Source organism: Neophocaena asiaeorientalis, unplaced genomic scaffold, assembly GCF_003031525.2.
Source record: "Neophocaena asiaeorientalis asiaeorientalis breed wild unplaced genomic scaffold, Neophocaena_asiaeorientalis_V1.1 scaffold123, whole genome shotgun sequence".
NCBI classification, from domain to species: Eukaryota; Metazoa; Chordata; class Mammalia; order Artiodactyla; family Phocoenidae; genus Neophocaena; species Neophocaena asiaeorientalis.
Window position 1 is genome coordinate 4,385,454 of NW_020173666.1, and position 20,835 is coordinate 4,406,288.

At 40.6% G+C, this 20,835-nt stretch overlaps 1 protein-coding gene across 1 annotated transcript in view; it reads left to right on the forward strand.

Moving 5' to 3' along the window:
- SASH1 (SAM and SH3 domain containing 1) overlaps window positions 1-20,835 on the forward strand; it is an 856,260-nt gene that overhangs the window by 642,253 nt on the left and 193,172 nt on the right. The gene's annotated exons all lie outside the window — the stretch shown is intronic.

Sequence of the window (20,835 nt, forward strand, 5' to 3'; positions counted from 1 at the left end):
GCGGTGCGTGGACCTCTCTCTGTTGTGGCCTCTCCCGTTGCGGACCACAGGCTCCAGACGCGCAGGCTCAGCGGCCATGGCTCACGGGCCCAGCCGCTCCGCAGCACGTGGGATCTTCCCGGACTGGGGCATGAACCCGTGTCCCCTGCATCGGCAGGCGGACTCCCAACCACTGCACCACCAGGGAAGCCTGGCAGCTGCTTTTTAAATTAGGTTATTAATTTTTTTGCTCAGCCTCTTAGTCAACTTAACTTGGCTTTATCTTGTTTTGGTGGAAAGCATATCACTTGTTTGGTAGAATTTGATTTAACTGGTCATTTCGCTCAGTGTCTGATGACTTTTCCATTAATGTTTATTCAGCAAATATATTTTATGTAATTTTCCCTGAAATAACCCAGCTGACTCTGAATGTTCAAGATGTGCAGAGCACTGAAAAGGAGCTGTGATCCCGGAATCTCTATGATAATATGAGGATTGAGATCATGGAAGAGACACAGGCTGAAGCCTTGGAGATTTAGCCTGGGGAAGCAAGATGTGCAGCCAACCACACACAATGCCCTATCTTTTTCTCTCGGTTCCTAATCTCTAAGTCTCTCTCTATTCCTCTCTCTCTCTCTAGTGTCTCATGTGTGTTTGTGTGTGCACATATGCACACACGCATGTGTATGGGCATTGCACCTTGTATAAGATATAATAATGGCATCTTACCACAGTTTTTTAAAAAATGGTAAAAAAAAAAAAAAGCAAAAATGCATAATAATGGCTAAAAATATTGCATGTCTGAAAACTTACTCTGTAATGGGCCCTAGGGAAAAAACCTTGCTTGTGTTATATCAGTGTTTACCAGAAACTTGAGAGCTTTTTTTTAGATAGTTTCTGCTTTTCTTTCTTGCTCTCCAGTTTTTCATATCAGAAAATGGGGACTTCCCTGGTGGTCCGGTGGTTAAACTCTGCTCTTCCAGTGCAGGGGGCACGGGTTCAATCCCTGGTCGGGGAACTAATTTTCCACATGCCATGTGGCACAGCCTAAAAAAATGAAAAAAAAAAAAAGAAGAAAGAAAATGGAATCGTTCCTTTTCAGTCTGTGAGCATCTCTTCCTCTATATGGCCCCACCAGAAATGATTTGGTGTTTGTAATTATGCTGTCTTGGGAAAGGTGGAATATTGAATGAGAACTGAAGGTTATGATAATAAAAAATGAGTGATGGGGTAAAAATGCAAAATCTTCTCAGGTGGACTGGGCAAGACCCTCTTGCCTTTTCGGTGGCAAAGGCCAAGCAATGGTCTGTCGGTCTTGCCCTCTGTGAGTTACAGAATGGCCTTTGCTTATAAATCCATGGAGCTAAAGATCATGCAGAGGACTTGCCACACTTGATTATTTACTCTAGGATCAGACACAAGATGTCAGTTAATCTCTGTTATACTAGGGTTTCATATTTCCTTCCTCCACCCACTAGTTCTGGCCCCCAAATTGCTTCTGAACTAGCCCTGCCTGTTGGCCAGAAGAGACTGGCAAATGGCCATTCCTCAGGACAGCCAGAGCTTGTATATCAGGCTGGAATGCTGTCAGAAGAAACGTAATTATCGTCCTGCCACCGGTAGACTGAGACCCATGTTAATATGAGGAAAAGACTAGTTCCTCCATCCTTGTATTAAAAGGCTTAGGGTATGGATGTCAGTTGTAAATATTGGACAGGTGACCTTTGCCTGCCTGCTGGGTGGGTCAGAGCTCTAAACACACAGGCAACATGTATGAGGATACTGTTTCTTTCTTGGGCAAGGGAGAACAAGGACTGGCCAGTTTTGAGTGATTATTATTCTATCCTCCATCTAAAGAGTCAGTCCAGGGGTAATTAGTGAGGGTTTGCTATGTTCAAGGCACTCTGCTATGAGGGATATAGTGAATTCTGTCAAAGAGCTTATGATCCAGCAGAAGATTAAAGAAATACATAAACATAGAACAAGGATTTACATAGTAAGAACTTGACCTCTAGAAGCAGAGAAACTACAGTTCAAATTTCTGCTCCTTCTCATAAATGGTGCTATAACAGATGGAAATCCATAAGTGAAAGAAAAAGAGAACCTAGAGCCATACATCATGTATTATGTAAAGGTTAACTCAAAATAGATCATAGATCAAAATGTAAACATTTAAACCTAGGAAATTTTCCAAAGGAAAGCATAGGAGAAATGTTTTGTGGCTCTTCTAGGCAAAGATTCCTTAGATAAAACACTAAGATCCATAAAAGAAAAAATGGATAAGTTGGACTTAATCCAATGTGAAAATTCTTTTTGAAAGACATTATAAAATAAAAAGACAACCACAGACAGAGAAAATATTTGCAAAGCACGTATCGGATAAAGGACTTGTATCCAGAATATATATTCAGATATCTTAAAAGTCAGTAATAGGATAACAGCCCAATTTTTCAATGGGCAAAATATTGAACAGAGTACATGAAAAGGTATTCAACACCACTCATCATTAGAGAAATGCAAATGAAAACCACAGTGAGATACCCCTAGATACCTATTAGAATGACTTTAAAAAACAAACCAAAAGCAAAAAAAAACTGTTGACACCAAGTGCTGGCAAGGCTGTGGAGCAAAGGAAACTCTCACACATTACTTATTGGCATGCAAGATGGTACAGCTACTTCTGAAAAATATTTTGGCAATTTCTTATAAAATTAAATACACACTTACCCCATGGCCCAACAATCCCACCCCTGGGTATTCACCCAAGTGAAATGAAAACCTATGTTCACACAACACCTGTCCACGAATGTTTAGAAATGGTTTTGTTCATAATCAACAAAAACTGGGACATACCCAAGCATGCTTCAGCTGGTTAATGAGTAAACTGGGGTACATCCATACAACAGAATACCACTCAGCAATAAAAAGGAACAAACTACTGATACTCACAGCAACATGGATGAATCACAAATGCTTCACAGACTTCAAATGCTAAGTGAAAGGAGCCAGCCTCAATAGGCTGCATGCTGTATAACTCCACTTATGTGACTTTCTGAAAAAGGCAAGCTGGAAAGGACAGAGATCAGATCAGTGTTTTCCAGAGCCGGGGAGTGGGGAAAGGAGTTCATGGCTTCAGTCCATGAGGGGATTCTTTGGGGTGGTGTAACTGTCCCCTATCTTGATTGTGGTGGTAGTTACATGACTGTAACACAGCACCGTGCAGTAAAAGGTATACAATTTATCGTATATAAATTATGCCTCGATAAACCTGACTTGGAAGAAAAAGAAGAAATACTAACAACAGTACTTAGTTGTCAAAAACTATGAAGGTGATGGTAAAATAAAACAAAACTCCACTGTGGCACTTAAGCTGAGTGCGTGACCTTCGGCAAGTTTCTTAACCTTTGTACGTATCCATTTCTTCATCTTTAAAATGAGAAGAAATAGTAGCACTGCATACAAAATATGTTCTAAGAACTGAATAATTCATGAAATAAAATTTGCTAGTTTATTCACCATTTAGTCTGTACCAGGTTTTGGAAATGGCTTATCTAAGTCAGTTCTAAAAACCTCGAGGAATAGATTCTATCATTAATATGCTGAGAACAGTGCCTGGCGTATAGGAAGTACTCCACAGGTGCTGACTTTGTTTTACTCTTCACTGAGAATCTCTTATGTCCAGGTACTGTGCTAGGCACTGAGAATAACAAAATGAAAAGACCATGGAGTCCCTGCCCTTAGGCAGCTCACAGTGAAGAGACAAGGAAGCAAATTAACAATTAAAATGCTGTGTATAGTTTACTGGACTTGCCGTGGTGATCGTTTCATAATGTATTTTTAGGATCACTATGTTGTACACCTAAAACTAACATTATATTATATATATCAACTATATATATTATATTATATATATCAACTATATATTATATATATCAACTGTATATATTATATTATATATATCAACTATATATATTATATATATCAACTATATATATTATATTATATATATCAACTATACTTCAATTTTTTAAAAAAAGAAGATAAGGGCTTCCCTGGTGGCGCAGTGGTTGAGAGTCTGCCTGCCGATGCAGGGTACACAGGTTCGTGCCCCGGTCCGGGAAGATCCTACATGCCGCGGAGCGGCTGGGCCCGTGAGCCATGGCCACTGAGCCTGCGCGTCCGGAGCCTGTGCTCCGCAACGGGAGAGGCCACAACAGTGAGAGGCCTGCGTACTGCAAAAAAAACAAAAGAAGATAGAGAATCTTTAAAAAGTAGTAAGATAAAATTAAATGCAGTGTGTGAAGTGCTGTGAGAGTGGGATTTGCAGGATACTTCTCTGGGATCATGGAGGAGGAGGAAGAGACTCTGGCTGGGGAGATGGTGGTACTGTGGAAATCCTTCTCAGGGGAGGTGGCATCTGATTATGTCTTGAAGGACAGGTTGAGTGTCAGCAGACAGAGATCCAGGGCATGCGGAGTGACTAAGGAGAGACACTCCAAATGATAACCAGACCTCCCCCTCCCCCCCGAAAAAAAAAAACAGATCATGGGAATTAGTGGCAGAGAAAGGGAATACCATCTGAGCCAAACCCCAAAGTTGGACTTAGATATTGTAGGGAAACTATGTGAGCAGAGGCTGGATGGAAGCTCACGTAAGCTGACATGACATCCTGATTCTGACATACTCTCCTACTGTCCAGATCTTTGGAAAAGAGCTTTGATAATCTCTATACTCATTCCAGTGTCTTAGATTCACCCTGACTGAGAAAATTCACCTTTAGCTCCAATTTAAGACTACTGGGCTTCAGTTTTTCTTTGTGCTTGTTTGTGAATGCATGTGGAGGATGGTTCGAGGGTAACTTAGCCTGCTAATTTTTTCTACTACTTGAGGTATGGCACACGTTTCACAATGTCCTGTGATTCTCAAGGCTTGGTATTTAAATACAACTAACACTCTTCTGGGTGCAAAATACCACTGCAAAGCTATTCAAAAGATTTCTGGCAAAACAGTGGAGTAGAAGGTGGAAGTGGAGGGAGAACATTGAATGAAGTGGCTCTTTGTCAATATAAATATACAAACCTGGGCTTCCCTGGTGGTGCAGTGGTTAAGAATCTGCATGCCAGTGCAGGGGACACGGGTTCGAGCCCTGGTCTGGGAAGATCCCACATGCCACGGAGCAGCTAAGCCCGTGCACCACAACTACTGAGCCTGTGCTCTAGAGCCTGCGAGCCACAACTACTGAGCCCGCGAGCCACAACTGCTGAGCCCGTGCTCCTCAACAAGAGAAGCCACTGCAATGAGAAGCCCACGTGCAGCAACGAAAACCCAATGCAGCCAAAAATAATAATAATAATTCAAAAAAATTTTTAAATATATACAAACTTGTGTCGCGTCTCTTTACCCTTTTACTGTCCCACAGCCCCTCAACAGGTGGCATGAGCTCATCAACATTTGTGAGTAGATGCGATGTCATTTTAATGTTGCTTCTAATTGACAAGGGCCTTGGTGGTTGTGTGCGTGAGGCTGCATGCCTGGTGTAGGGTGGGCAGTGGAATTAGAAACTGCTACCTGCTCCTTCTGGCAGAAGAGCAAGAGCTGTAATTGTGGTAACTGGCTAGAACACATTGTGTTAACTCGTAATCAAAGGCCTTATTTTGCTGATTTTATTTCCCTTAACTTGCAAGTCCTTCCCTCCCCCTTGCAGAGCTCTGAATTTTGGGCAACTTGAACAAGGAAACCTTGTTTCTCTGAAAATTACCTTTAGCATAAGCTCAGTGTTTTCCTGTCCAGATTTTCATAAGCAGTTTGGGTTGCATTAAATTTACACCAGTAATGAGCTTGTGATTCTCAGAAAAGGTCCAAAGAGGAAGTGAAAAGAGCTGGGAGTAGCTCAAGTAGTCCTTGGACTCTCTACCAGGTATTCTAATCAGAGGATAAACAACACGAAGTCGGAAGTTCTGTCCCCGAGCAGCCAGGATTTTTGCAATTCTCATTTCATAAGCCGTATGGTGAGTAGATGCAGCCCCACTTCCTATAGTGAACACAGACAATGCCAAGACTGCAGCCACGTACACTACCTCACTCAGTGGCACCCCTGAGGACTCTGCCTACTAATGAGAATACTTTTGTTTATACAAAACAAAGCAGAAAACACTCACTTGATCAGTTTAGGAACTGTCTTTTAAATTGTATGGGTTCCCTTCAATCATTCAGCTTCTTGGAAGAAAACAAATCCCAATTATTAATCATATCCTATTAGATCAGCCTTGAAAACAATTTATATGATAATGAGGAGTTTACCGAGCCTGATGAGTGTATTATTTTGTGCCTGAGTCTAGGGGTTATTTCTAAGACATTCATGGTCATTTCCCTCTAATCAATGGCATACGTTTTCATTTTAGGCCCTTGAACCAATTTTGGAAATAGATGTCTATTTTCCTTTCTCCTCTCCACCCAGCATCATTACTGTGTCTGAGCTCAGGAGGAGGGAAAGAAAGAGAGGATGGAGTTAGAATAACTTATTCTCTCCTAAGCCCCAAAGCTACTCATGAAAAATAGTGTACATGGTTTTTGGGGTTTTTTTAACATCTTTATTGGAGTATAATTGCTTTACAATGGTGTGTTAGTTGCTGCTGTATAACAAAGTGAATCAGCTATACATATACATATATCTCCACATCTCCTCCCTCTTGCGTCTCCCTCCCACCCTCCTGTATACATGTTTTTTAAAAGCAGCTATTTATCATTAGTACTAAACAGAATTGAAATAAAATTTTAATAACCACTATCCTCATTTATTCAGTGCTCCCTTTAAGCCAGGTAGATATTGTATTAACTGCTTTTCCACACAATAATAATAAAAGTAGCTAATACATTTTTATTGATCATTTACTATGTGCCACTCATAGCATCAAATTCTTTGCAAACTATCTCATTTATTCTTCTTATTAACACTATGTCATAGACACTTTCATTAACCCCATTTTATAATTGAAGAAATTGAGGCTGGTTTAAGGTTGAACTTAAATAGTCGAAGTCTATGCGCTCAACCACCACCTTAGATCCTTTGATGAATCCTTAAATAGACAGATTTTGTTTGTTTCTGATGCAAGTTATCCCAGTGATTGGTCAGTTTTATATAAATTCAAAATATTTTAAGTTGAAAAGATTTTCTTACCTTGGTGGTAGGAGCTTTCTTAGCCTGTCAAAAATCTCAGGGAACGAATCGCCTGCCACACCCCTGAACACTTCTGCCTTTGAGAATCCTTGCGCTGTAGCCCCACAGCCTCTTCCCCCACTCACAACTCTGAGGATACAGTAATGCTTTTGTTCACCAATTTCCTGGCACATCAGTGTTTTCAAACTAGAATCAAAACAGAGTCCGAACTTTACTGCTGCCTAGCTTGGTTTAAACCTCATTATTTTTCCAAGAGATTTACTTAAAATATAATATTACTGCAGTTGGATCGCTGTGTTTACTATTTAACGTCAAGTTTTGCTCTTATCTAGGTTTTTCCAGTTGGAAGCAGCTTCCCTGGTCTTCCCTCTGTTTCTCCTCTTTTAGATGGGAGAGGCTGAGTGGAAACCCACCAGCTTTCCCAGCGGAGGCAGTGGGGGTAGAGACCAGCTTCTTTATTTTTAATTCACTGAATATGAAGGGAGCCGCTCTGTAGCTGTTTTCAGTCTAGACAGGATATGATGATAATAACACAAATAAAAGTTCATGTATTCCAGCCAGGGACAAATTAAGTGGGTGCAGGGCATAGATATATGTCATGCTGTTAGTGACATGGAGCAGTACACAACCCACTTCGGGGCATGGTGCCCAGATTAATTGGCTTGCCCAGAATGCATCTGTGATTAGAAGAAAGCTCTCAGGAAATGCTGGGCAGTGTGCACTTGGACTCTCAATTTTTCATCTCATAGGCACTGAAAGTTAGACATTTTATTTTACAGACCAGGAAAGTGAGTGGTGTTTGACACCATGGGTTTATGAAATGTTTTGCTGGTTTTCCTTCATAAGTCATAGATACTTCTGGGAGAAACTGGCCACCATATGTTGAGATGATGCAGGGAGTATTGATTATTGCTTTGCCGAGGTGGCTAAGCTCTGGGACAGTCAGGGTTTAAAGAATTATGGAAAGGGGGGGTGTATCTTGAGTATATGTATGCGTGAAAGAGCCTCAAAGTGAGGCTCTTTATGTCACATGAGCTACTGAAATAGAACCCCTGAGATTGCTGTGCTTAAAAATACTGTCGTTTGTGCCTTGGGGAGTATAACGGTGATCAGATATAGCATGTGGCTGCATGCTCTCCACTCTGAATCAGCTGGAAAGGGAAGGAATCAGGAGAAATAGCCAAGGGCACAGAGCAACTTCAAAAATAGTGTTTCTCCTTGGGAAATGTTGAGATGAATAGTAAAGAAGGTAGACGCTGTATCCAAGAAAAATCAAGGGTGAAATTGCTTGTGTTGCTGACCAAAGGCTAAATACTTCTTTTGGATACAGATGAGCCATTCCAGTGGCCTCCACGGAATCTGGGCGTGCATGAGCCAGTGATAAAATTCAGTCCAATAAAGAGCTCTTGTTAATCTGTGACACCATATTTATCATCAGACCTGCAAAACCAGGAAAGTTAAACACTCTGGGTGGATCAAAAAAGGTGGCTCCTGAATATTTGTTATTATTAAGGAGGTTTGAGGAAATACTGAGAAAACCTTTTAAAATGTGACTCCCAACATCTCCTGCTTGCTTTTTCTTGGACACTGGGTCCCTTCAGGTTCCATTCCTTAAAAATTTGCCATAGTGCACTCCTGTTCCGTTTTGGAAATGCTACAACGTGTAAACGTTTTGCAGTACATTCCATTGTTTAAATAAACCTACCTAAGGAGGCAAAAGACCTGTACTCAGAAAACTATAAGACACTGATGAAAGTAATCAAAGATGACACAAACAGGTGGAGAGATATACCATGTTCTTGGATTGGAAGAATAAATACTGTGAAAATGACTCTACTACCCAAAGCAATCTACAGATTCAGTGCAATCCCTATCAGATTACCAATGGCATTTTTCATAGAATTAGAACAAAAAAGTGTACAATTTGTATGGAAACACAAAAGACCCCGAATAGCCAAAGCAGTCTTGAGAAAGAAAAATGGAGCTGAAGAAATCAGGCTCCCTGACTTCAGACTATAAATACAAAGCTACAGTAATCAAAATAATATGGTACTGGCACAAAAACAGAAATATAGATCAATGGTACAGGATGGAAAGCCCAGAGGTAAACCCACGCACCTATGGACACCTAATCTATGACAACGGAGGCAAGAATATACGATGGAAAAGAGGCAGTCTCTTCAATAAGTGGTGCTGGGAAAACTGGGCAGCTACATGTAAAAGAATGAAAATAGAATGCTCCCTAACACCACACACAAAAAAGACCTAAATGTAAAAGACAGGACACTATAAAACTCTTAGAGGAAAACATAGGAAAAACACTCTTTGACATAAATCGCAGCAAGATCTTTTTTGACCCACCTCCTAGAGTAATGAAACTGAAAACAAAAGTAAACAAATTGGACCTAATTAAACTTAAAAGCTTTTGCACTGCAAAGAAAACCATAAACAAGACAAAAAGACAACCCTCAGAATGGGAGAAGATATTTGCAAACAAAGCAACGGACAAGGGATTAATGTCTAAAATATACAAACAGCTCATGCAGCTCAATATCAAAAATCCAATCCAAAAATGGGCAGATGACCTAAATAGACATTTCTCCAAAAAAGGCATACAGATGGCCAAGAGGCACATGAAAATATGCTCAACATCACTAATTATTAGAGAAATGCAAATCAAAACTACAGTGAGGTATCACCTCACACTGGTCAGAATGGCCATCATCAAAAAATGTACAAACAGTAAATGCTGGAGTGGGTGTGGAGAAAGGGAACCCTCTTTCACTGCTGGTGGGAATGTAAATTGATACAGCCACTGTGGAGAATAGTATGGAGGTTCCTTAAAAAACTAAAAATAGAACTACTGTATGACCCAGCAGTCCCACTACTGGGCATATACCATGAGAAAACCATAATTCAAAAAGACACATGTACCCCAATGCTCATTGCAGCACTGTTTACAATAGCCAGGACATAGAAGCAACCTAAATGGCCATCGACAGACGAATGGATAAAGAAGTCGTGGTACATATATACAATGGAATATTACTCAACCATAAAAAGAATGAAATTGGGTCATTTGCAGAGATGTGGATGGACCTAGAATCTGTCATACAGAGTGAAGAAGGTCAGAAAGAGAAAAACAAGTATCACATTTTAACTCATATATGTGGAATCCAGAAAAATGGTACAGATGAACCAATCAGCAGTGCAGGAATAGAGACACAGACATAGGAAATGGACGTGTGGACACAGTGGGGGAAGGGGGGCGGGATGAATTGGGACATTAGGTTTGACACATATACTCTACCATGTGTGAAATAGATAGCTAGTGGGAACCTGCTGTATAGCACACAGAGCTCAGCTCAGTGCTATGTGGTGACCTAGATGGGTGGGATGACACAGCATTGTAAAGCAACTATACCCCAATTAAAAAAACAAAAAACAAAAAAACTTTGAGGCATTCAAGATGATCAGAAGGGGCTTTCCTGGTGGCGCAATGGTTAAGAATCCACCTGCCAATGCAGGGGACACGGGTTCGATCCCTGGTCTGGGAAGATCCACATGCTGTGGAGCAACTAAGCCTGTGCGCCACAACTACTGAGCCTGTGCTCTAGAGCCCGGGAGCCACAACTACTGAGCCCACGTCACAACTACTGAAACCTGTGTGCCTAGAGCCTGTGCTCCGCAACAAGAGAAGCCACCGTGATGAGAAACTCATGCACCTTAACAAAGAGTAGCCCCCGCTCTCCACAACTACAGAAAGCCCACGTGCAGCAATGAAGACCCAATGCAGCCACAAATAAATTAATTAGTTAAAAAAAAAAAGAATGATCAGAAGTAATTGAAAAGGTTATGCTTTCTTTTTTTAAATTTTATTTTTGGCTGCATACGGTATTTGTTTTTTTCTTTTTGGCTAAGTTTGGTCTTTGTTGCTGCGCTCAGGCTTTCTTTAGTTGCAGTGAGCAGGGGCCACTCTTGGTTGCAGTGCATGGGCTTAACTCATGCACCTTAACAAAGAGTAGCCCCCGCTCTCCACAACTACAGAAAGCCCACGTGCAGCAATGAAGACCCAATGCAGCCACAAATAAATTAATTAGTTAAAAAAAAAAAGAATGATCAGAAGTAATTGAAAAGGTTATGCTTTCTTTTTTTAAATTTTATTTTTGGCTGCATACGGTATTTGTTTTTTTCTTTTTGGCTAAGTTTGGTCTTTGTTGCTGCGCTCAGGCTTTCTTTAGTTGCAGTGAGCAGGGGCCACTCTTGGTTGCAGTGCATGGGCTTCTCATTGCGGTGGCCTCTCTTGTTGCGGAGCACGGGCTCCAGGTATGCAGTCTCAGCAGTTGTGGCCCGCAGGCTCCGGAGTGCAGGCTCAGCAGCCGTGGTGCACGGGCTTCATTGCTCCACGGCATGTGGGACCTTCCCGGACCAGGGCTCGAACCCGTGTCTCCTGCATTGGCAGGCGGATTCTTAACCACTGCGCCACCAGGGAAGCCCAAGTTTATGCTTTCTAAGACAGGGTTTTGAGAAGAACTCTCTCTTTGTCTCTCAGCTTCGGGAACTCAAACCTTCCAATTCTTGCAGTTATTTACATAGAGTCTCGAAGTCTAGGACTTTGAGTGAGTACTGAGAATTCCTGACCATACAGCACACCAGAGACCGTGTGGTTTAAGGTACCAGTATCTTGTGCTTCAATCTCTGCCACTCATTTGTTGAGGTGTTCATTCATTCATTCAAATGTCTGGCCGGCATTGAAATTGGCTCCATGAAGGCTGGAATCTGGAGGTGGAAAAGTAGCAGGCATGTTTCGGAAGGTGATGAATAAGCAGCATTGCAAAATATATTATCTGTAGGACCAGATCTGTACACAATAAACATTTAATAAATGTTTAACCTTCATTAACTTTGTGCTTATCATTAAACAACAGAGTAACAAAAATAGAAAAATTCTCAAAGATAATTTAATTCAAGATCCCACCATCCTAATGCATCACCAGTTTTCATTTTACTTCATTTACTTACTTGTTCAAAAAATATTTATTGAGCTCCTACTCAATTACAAACACTGGCATATAATATTTGTAGATTCTTGTCTCACCTTTGCACACATGCACTCCAGATTTCTCAGAGTTCAGTGTTTCATACAGAGGACATTTTTTCGTGCTGTTACATGTTCTTTATATTGACATTTTAATCAATAGATATTATTCCTTCAACATCATCATTTATTTGACCATTGTTCTCTTGTGGAATATGAAGCTTCTTTCTAAATTTTAAATGTTTTAAAAAGTGCAGTAATAAGCCTCTGAGCACAGAGCTTCTGATTCCTTTCCAATAATTTACCAGGATAAATTCCCAGGAGTCTAAATACCGGATCAGATGATATGAACATTTTTATGGATTTTGATGCATCCTGCCAAATTTCTGAATCTTGTACCAATTTACATTTGTAATTTTGTTTATGTCAGTCACGTTCCATTGCCACTTTCCTGAAGATACTGCTTGATTTCTAGATGGAGAATTGAGGAACACTTGGTCTCATCAAGAATGCATGCATAGGGCTTCCCTGGTGGCGCAGTGGTTGAGAGTCCACCTGCCGATGCAGGGGCCACGGGTTCGTGCCCTGGTCCGGAAAGATCCCACATGCCGCGGAGCGGCTGGGCCCGTGAGCCATGGCTGCTGAGCCCGCGCGTCCGGAGCCTGTGCTCCGCAACGGGAGAGGCCGCAACAGTGAGAGGCCCGCGTACCGCAAAACAAAACAAAACAAAACAGAAAAAAAAAAAAAAAGAATGCATACATAAGCCATTTCTTATAAGGGGTATCTTCCAGATGGCTTATCCCATCTGTTATATAAATACCTTCCACTAACCAGGAAAGCCATTTTCCTCCTCCCCAGACTTTTGGTATCTCCTTACTTACTTATTCCCTAAGACAATTCCTATACCAAAATACTCACTCACAGTATTATAGAACATTAGAAATGGAAAAGACCTCAAATATCTCCCCCCCTCCTCATTTTAGAGTTAAGGACCCCGAGAACCAGGAAGATTGAAAATTACTTCATATCACAGTGTTGGTGGGGAGATCTAAGACGAGATTCTCTGCATGAAGCTGTTTGGTACTGCTGCTAGGAAATATCAAGGGAGGTGGCCCATTTACTAATATTGGAAAGAAAAAGAATCAGCATGGCCTTTGGGCAGGTATGACCTGCACATTAGTGAAGTGTTCCAAATTTAACTCCCTCCCTAATGTGCCCGTGGCTCTTCATGTGTACTCTGTTATTGCAGGCGTCGGCATTGCCTGTTCAGCCCAGGGACCCTCAGCAGTACATGGTGCACTTGGGAAGTAAAATGAAGGTTACCATTTCAGAAAGGAAATCAGGAAGCATTAAAATACAAAGGATGAGCTCTCCCAGAGCCTTAAGACTAACCTCTAGGTGCAGTGTGACTGACCACCTCATTCTCTGAGCTTTGGACTAGCTATTCATTCCCTCACTAGCATTTTTTAAAACAGAGAACTTCAAGTTCCTCCAACACATAATATTGTTTTATGTCTTTGTGCCTTTTTTCCTGTTGTTCTCATAGTCTGAAACCAGCTTAGCTCCCATGTGACTGGCTAATTTCAACCTTTCCTTTGAGACTGCTTTAACTCAGATGAAGCCTCTTACAGGAAGGCTGCCATGATGCCTCTAGACCGCCATGACCATCCAGTCTCTCAGTTCATAAAGGGCCTATGGATTCTTTTATCACACTGGGTTGGGAGTATTTATGTGACTCCCTCACAAGGCTAAGCTCATCAAGATCAGAATCTGTGACTTTTCATACTCCCCAATGCTTAAATACCTTCCACTAAGTACAGAATAGACATTCAGTAAATGCTTATTGAACTGAAATATCTGAAATGTATGAATGAGGATTTGTAAAAATCTTAAAATCCAGTGAAGATCTGGGTCTAGCATCAGCAAAATGTGACTAGAATGTAATTCTTTCTTAGAATGCTTAAATCTGATCAATTTTGTTGTATTATTGAGTAGGAAACCTGTGTTAACAGGAAAGGGGTAGTCTGTTTGGACTCTGTACAAGAGAATCCCGCCAACAATAATTTCTCAAAAATGTAAATTATTATTATCATCACCATCATCTCCTCTGGAATCTTATTCTAGTACCACCCTCTCTTAAATTTCCGATCTCTCCTCCTCTATTCCTTTTCTGCTTGCCTTATAAATTCGCTCAAATCTTTCACATGCTTAAAAATATTTCTTCAAACCTTGTGACCCCTTCTGTTATCTTTCTTCACTACTTTTCTCCCATCATTTCCTCAGTCTCCTGCAATCTTGTTTCTACTCCTTCCTCTACAATGAAATTGCACTGGCTAAGCAGAGTTACTAGTGACCGCTAAAATGAACGTTAAGTTGATAACTCTTCCTATCGACGTTTCCATAATGTTGGACACTGCTGATCCTTCCCGTCTTCCTGTTACCCTCAAATTCCTTGACATCATGCCACCATGATTCTCTACCCCTGGGACTACTTTCATTCAGACACTGTGTCATTACCCCGTGTTGTTCTCTTGAATGGTAGTGTTCCCCAAGTTCTGTCTTTCTCAGTTTTACATTCTCACTTACACCAGTGGATTTCATCCTTTACTACCCATCATAATCACCTGTGGCTCTTTCAAAAAAAATAAGGATACCTGAGAAAAAGGAACATTTGTGACCTGTAGGTGGGAATGTAAATTGGTAGAGCCACTATGGAAAACGGTATGGAGGTTCCTCAAAAAATTAAAAACAGGACTGCCACATGATCCAGCATTTCTACTTCTGGGTATATATTCAAAGGGAATGAAAAAGCTTCTCAAAGAAATATCTGAACTCCCATGATCATTGAAGCATTATGCCCAATAGGCAAGCTATGGAAACAACCTAAGTGTTTGTCAATAGATGAATGGATAAAGAAGATGTGAGATATCGATATTGATATCGATATAGATAGATAGATGATAGATAGATTCACAGCGTATTATTCAGCCATGAGAAGGAAGGAAATCCTGCCCTTTGTGACAACATGGAAGAACCTGAAAGCATTACGCTAAGTGAAAGAAGACAAATACTGTATGATATCACTTATATGTGGAATCTAAAAGAGCCGAACTCGTAGAAATAGAGGTTAGAATGGTGGTTTCCAGGGGCTGGGGGTGGAGGAACTGGGGAGGTATTGACCAAAGGGTACAAACTTCCAGTTATAAGACACGTAAGTTCTGGGGATCCAATGTAGAGCATAGTGATTATAGTCAATAGTACTGTGTTATATACTCGAAAGCTGCTAAGAGAGTAGATCTTAAATGTTCTCACCACAAAAAAGAAATGGTAATTACGGGATACGATGGTGATGAAGGTGTTAGCTAACAGTACGGTGGTAACCATTGTGCAATATATGTAAGTGTAACAAATGAACGAGTTGTTCACCTTAAACTTACACAACGTTATAGGTCAATTATGTCTCAACAAAGCTGGAGGGAGAAAGCAGGAGTATTCAGGGAAAATGAACAGACTGAACAAAACAGAGAAGCAGAAAATAGGAAATACAGAGAATGTGGGGAAAAGTAGATAAGAGCCTTCCAAAATAACTCTATGTTTGATCATAACAGAAAGTCAAGCTGAAAAAGCAGTGTGCGATCAGGCAGGAACCGATGTACGTGTGCTAAGTGCCCCCATTGTTAATCCTTGTAGCTCTTGCCTAGATTAGTAGTATGACTGAAAAGTTGCCTTTTCTCAATTTTCACGCTCTTCTAGACTCCACATCACCACTAATTATAAAGTGAACCTAAATCGGACAATTTAACAATTTAATTTCAAAAAATTAAGGATTTTACACTCCTGAGAACCAGGGCTGTCTTTTGTGAATACCTAACGTGATGTCAGACATAACTAGAGCTCAATTAGTGTTTGTTGCCTGATGAATGAATGAATGAATGATGGACCAGATCTCTCTAATTTGAACCAGTAGGAGAAGACTAGTCAAAACTATGGAATATTCTGAAAGGGTACAAAAAGTAGTATAAACTGAGTGGCTTATTTAGAAGAATTACACATGAAATATTTTATGGCACTCTTAACCAGCTTGAGAAGATTTTTTTCTTGTGTTGGTTAAATATCCTCCCTTTACTTCTCTTTTTTAAGTTTTATCCTGTTAATTTAGTTAGTATACTTCCTCCCCTCCCCCTCCTCATAGTAGAATACGAAAGCAAATCTGGCCCAGCTTGGGATGAATCATCATGAATCATGATTAGTCATTCTAAATTAAAGTATATTTATTTATGAATGTACTAGTGAATGATTGATTTGTTCCTTTGCTGTCGTTAATCTCTAGCCTCTTAATTTTACCTTTCAGGAGTTATTACAGAAAGAAAATTTTCATACAGGTATTTTACAGTTTTTGTTTATTTGTTTTGATCACTAAAGAGTAATTCTTTTTTTGGAGAATTTTGGGAGTTCCCTGGCGGCCCAGTGGTTAGGACTCGGTGCTTTCACTGCCGGGGCCCCAGGTTCAATTCCTGGTCAGGAAACTAAGATCCTGCAAGCCATGAAGCTTGGCCAAAAAAAAAAATTGTATTTTTTATCTTTTTTCCTTTCATGTGTGTTCCATTTAGACCAGGAAATTGACATTTCAGCCCAGAAGACTTAGGCCAGATGTTAGTGCACTGGCTGAAAGATGGATTTCCTGCCCCAATAGGTGACCTCTTAAAGCAAAATAGGCTTTTTCTTAATGGATAGACTGTCCAAATGACCTCATTTCTAGAACAAGGGGCCTTTGTTGTGTCTCTTTGCAATTGGAATCAACATCATCTGATTTTTGAGAACATTCATTAGATAAAGAGGAGCTAGCACCTAGTTGTTTCATTTATAAGGCATAGGAAAAATTTATGTCTAGACAACCTACTTTTTTGCTCCTTTAAAAACATTTGTGTTCCTTGAGAGGGAAATGGTGCAGAAAATCTGGGGCCTGCTTATCCATATTAATATTTCTCTTAAATTTCAATCCCCATTCCAGCCAGCACTCACCATAGGGGCAGAGCATGTTACGTGCTTCCTAAAACAGGGAATTGTTTCACTTAGCTTGACCAAGGCACTATTTAAAGAAGTAGCCATGACCCCAATGTCCTGTCACTCAAACTTCTCTCTCTATATGTGAGAAGCTCATTGAGACATTCTCATGGTGCCACCTCTTTTGATGAGTTCTTCACCAAGTTCATTTATTTATATCTTCAATTGTATAAGGCGGCTCAGAAAAACTGAGATAACTGAGCCTTTGTGTGTGTGTGCGCGCACATGCGTGTGTGCCTCTGTGTGTCACAGGAAATGCAGTTTGAAAGAAAGTACCCAGAAGAGGAAAATGGCCTTGAATGACTAAGGGGAGACTGAAAAACTTACTATACACGGAAAGGAAGGGAGTTAGATTGCATAAGAAGGAAGATATGTTTCTGAGATTCTAAAAGGATAGAACTTTATAGCTAAAGGGAAAGTTAGGAGATTTCTTTTCTCTTTCTCTCTCTCTCCCTGCCTTTCTCCCTCCCTTCCTTCCTTGCTTCCTTTCTTTATTCCTTTAGAAACAAGAATGGGAGTGTCTCTTTTCAATAGCCATCAGGTACATTTTAGGAGTATAAAAATCTTGCTGCTTGTGACCCAAAATATTGGCTCCCCCATGAAAGACACAGAACAGAGTAAAGCAAGGCTGTATACAGAGTTACCATCAGGCTGGGCAGTGCATCTAAGACTTGTGGTTCTTCCTCAAGTAATTTATATAGTAAATATGTGACTCTTTAAAAAAATGAGTAGTGAAAAGGATATCACACTTTCCTTTGCTTTAATAAGTCAACACATATTTTTTCCAGAATGTTATACTCAGTTCAATGCCTCCCTCCTTTTTTAATAGTCATATAAAAATGTCATTAATTATAAATTATTTTTTCTCGTTGTTCAACCAAAGTATTCTGGATAATACTTCAGTTCTGGGTAGGATTTGTAATAGTTTTCTATGGTTTCTGGGATTCATTTTGTGAGTGAGAATCTTTTGTTCTATGTATATAACATTGCACTTCAAAGAAGGAGAGCAGGGGCTTCCCTGGTAGTGCAGTGGTTGAGAATCTGCCTGCCAATTCAGGGGACACGAGTTCGAGCCCTGGTCTGGGAAGATCCCGCATGCCGCGGAGCAGCTGGGCCCATGAGCCACGCCTACTGAGCCTGGGTGTCTGGAGCCTGTGCTCCGCAACAAGAGAGGCCGCGACAGGGAGAGGCCTGCGCACTGCGATGAAGAGTGGCCCCCGCTTGCCGCAACTAGAGAAAGCCCTCGCACAGAAATGAAGACCCAACACAGCAAAAATAAATAAATTATTAATAAATAAAATTTTAAAAAAAAGAAGCAGAGCAATAGTGTTAACTGGAGCTTTTACATTTAATAGGAAAAAAAATATTTTTCACAAGTATATATAAGCAATAGAGACAGCCAAGTAGGCATTCTCGTTGGGTAAAGTTTATAAAATAGACAAGATTGATGAAGCAGTTTGGTTGGTGGATGATACTTCCCAGCTGTGCTTTTTTAGACTGTCCTTGCGTAATTTGGAAATATTTAACATAATCTTTCGTCTCTTATTAACACATTCCTTTTGTATTTTTTTCTTACACTCTCCTAAGCTAAAAAGATAAATAGCAGGGAGTATGATTCTAAAGACCATTCTCTCTCCATGCTTCCTTTTTTTCTCCTTTTCAGTGTCAGGTAGCTCTCAGAGAATCTCACAGTTCTCCACAGGAGACACTGCTCCTATGTTAATTCAGAAGTTATTTCATGGTGGGCTGAAGTCTTTGGGTCCTTTGCCTTAAACATTGTGAATTCAATGTTGGTACCCCACTCAGAGTCTTTTGCTTCTTGTCTATAATGTGTATTACTGAATAGTTCAGAATCCTTGTATTTCAGAATTACAAATGGCTTTAGAAATTACCTAGTCTGACCCAACTATGCAAGATGAAATATCAGTCACGTCGTTTTATGCCTGATGGAATGATTCCCAGGCAGAACCGTGGTGTTTACATAGCATCAGCACAGAGGAAAACCTAACTGGCTAGGCTAGTAACCTTGCTTATCAGAGTGGAAGAAGAGATTTCAGAGAAAAGTATTTATAGCCCTGAATCATCATTTTGTTTATTTACCTTCTCTCCCTAGCCTGTTTGGGCTGTCTTCACTTGGTTTTAATTTTTTCTTTAGTTTGCTCTTAGCTCTTTTCTCAGTCTCTCTTACCAAATACTCCATGATGAAAAGGCTTTTAAACAGGTAATGCTTTAGCAGGGGTTTGGCTCACTTTTAAGGCAGTTGTGGAAAAAATGTGTTTGGGATTGTCAAGGGGGAAAATGTTTTGGCATTTCAGTCTTTCCTTGAAGTTAGTCCCCACCCCCCACCCCCGCCCTAGGCGTTATGGAATGCCCCGCGTTAGAGTGCCAGAGAGGATTGCTGACCGTAGGCAAAAATTAAATGAGTTTATCTGTTTTCATTGCTCAATTTCAGAATGCAGTATGGTAAAAAAAAAAAAAATTGGACTATTTATAATCTTTTGGATTTAGTCTCTGCTTTTTTTTTCACATCTTTATTGCAGTATAATTGCTTTACAATGGTGTGTTAGTTTCTGCTGTATAACAAGGTGAATCAGTTATACATATACATATGTCCCCATATCTCTTCCCTCTTGCGTCTCCCTCCCACCCTCCCTATCCCAACCCTCTAGGTGGTCACAAAGCACCGAGCTGATCTCCCTGTGCTATGCGGTTGCTTCCCACTAGCTATCTATTTTACATTTGGTAGTGTATATATGTCCATGCTACTCTCTTACTTCGTCCCAGTTTACCCTTCCCCCACTGTGTCCTCAAGTCTATTCTCTATTAATCACTGCTTAATCTCACATTTTTTTCTGTAGAAAATGTGTTGTCTTTAAAACATAACAAGTGTTTGAATGAAGCTGTGTTCCTAAAATGTGTACTATTCTTATGGATAATACACTTTATTACAATAAATACATTTAATATTTTATCGTCTGCCCTTGAAAGCCAAATGTCTCTGAACATCTGATTTGGGGATCTCCATTCACATATCTCATGATGGTTTCTTTTACCAGTTAATTTTAAAAAGCAATCCGCTGGTTTAGTATTTCAACATATTATATTTTACAACTTCACCTTCCCTTGGCAATGTGTTCCTTTTCCTTATTCTGACATTCCCATAGTTTCAAGTGGCTCTCAAATTTGAGCAGATTTCACAATTGCCTGGGGAGCTTGTTAAAATACAGGTCACTGGTCCCATCCTCAGAGTGTCTGACTCTGCAGGCTTGGAGGCTGGGGCCGGAAATTTGCATTTCCAACAAATTCCAACAAATTAGGTAATGCTAATGCTTCTGTTCTTGAGTCCACACTTTGAGAAGCACTGATCTAGATAAAATATTGTAAAAGATGGGGCTTCCCTGGTGGCGCAGTGGTTGAGAGTCTGCCTGCCAATGCAGGGCACACGGGTTCGTGCCCCGGTCCGGGAAGATCCCACATGCCGTGGAGTGGCTGGGCCCGTGAGCCATGGCCGCTGAGCCTGCGTGTCCGGAGCCTGTGCTCCGCAACAGGAGAGGCCACAACAGTGAGAGGCCCGCGT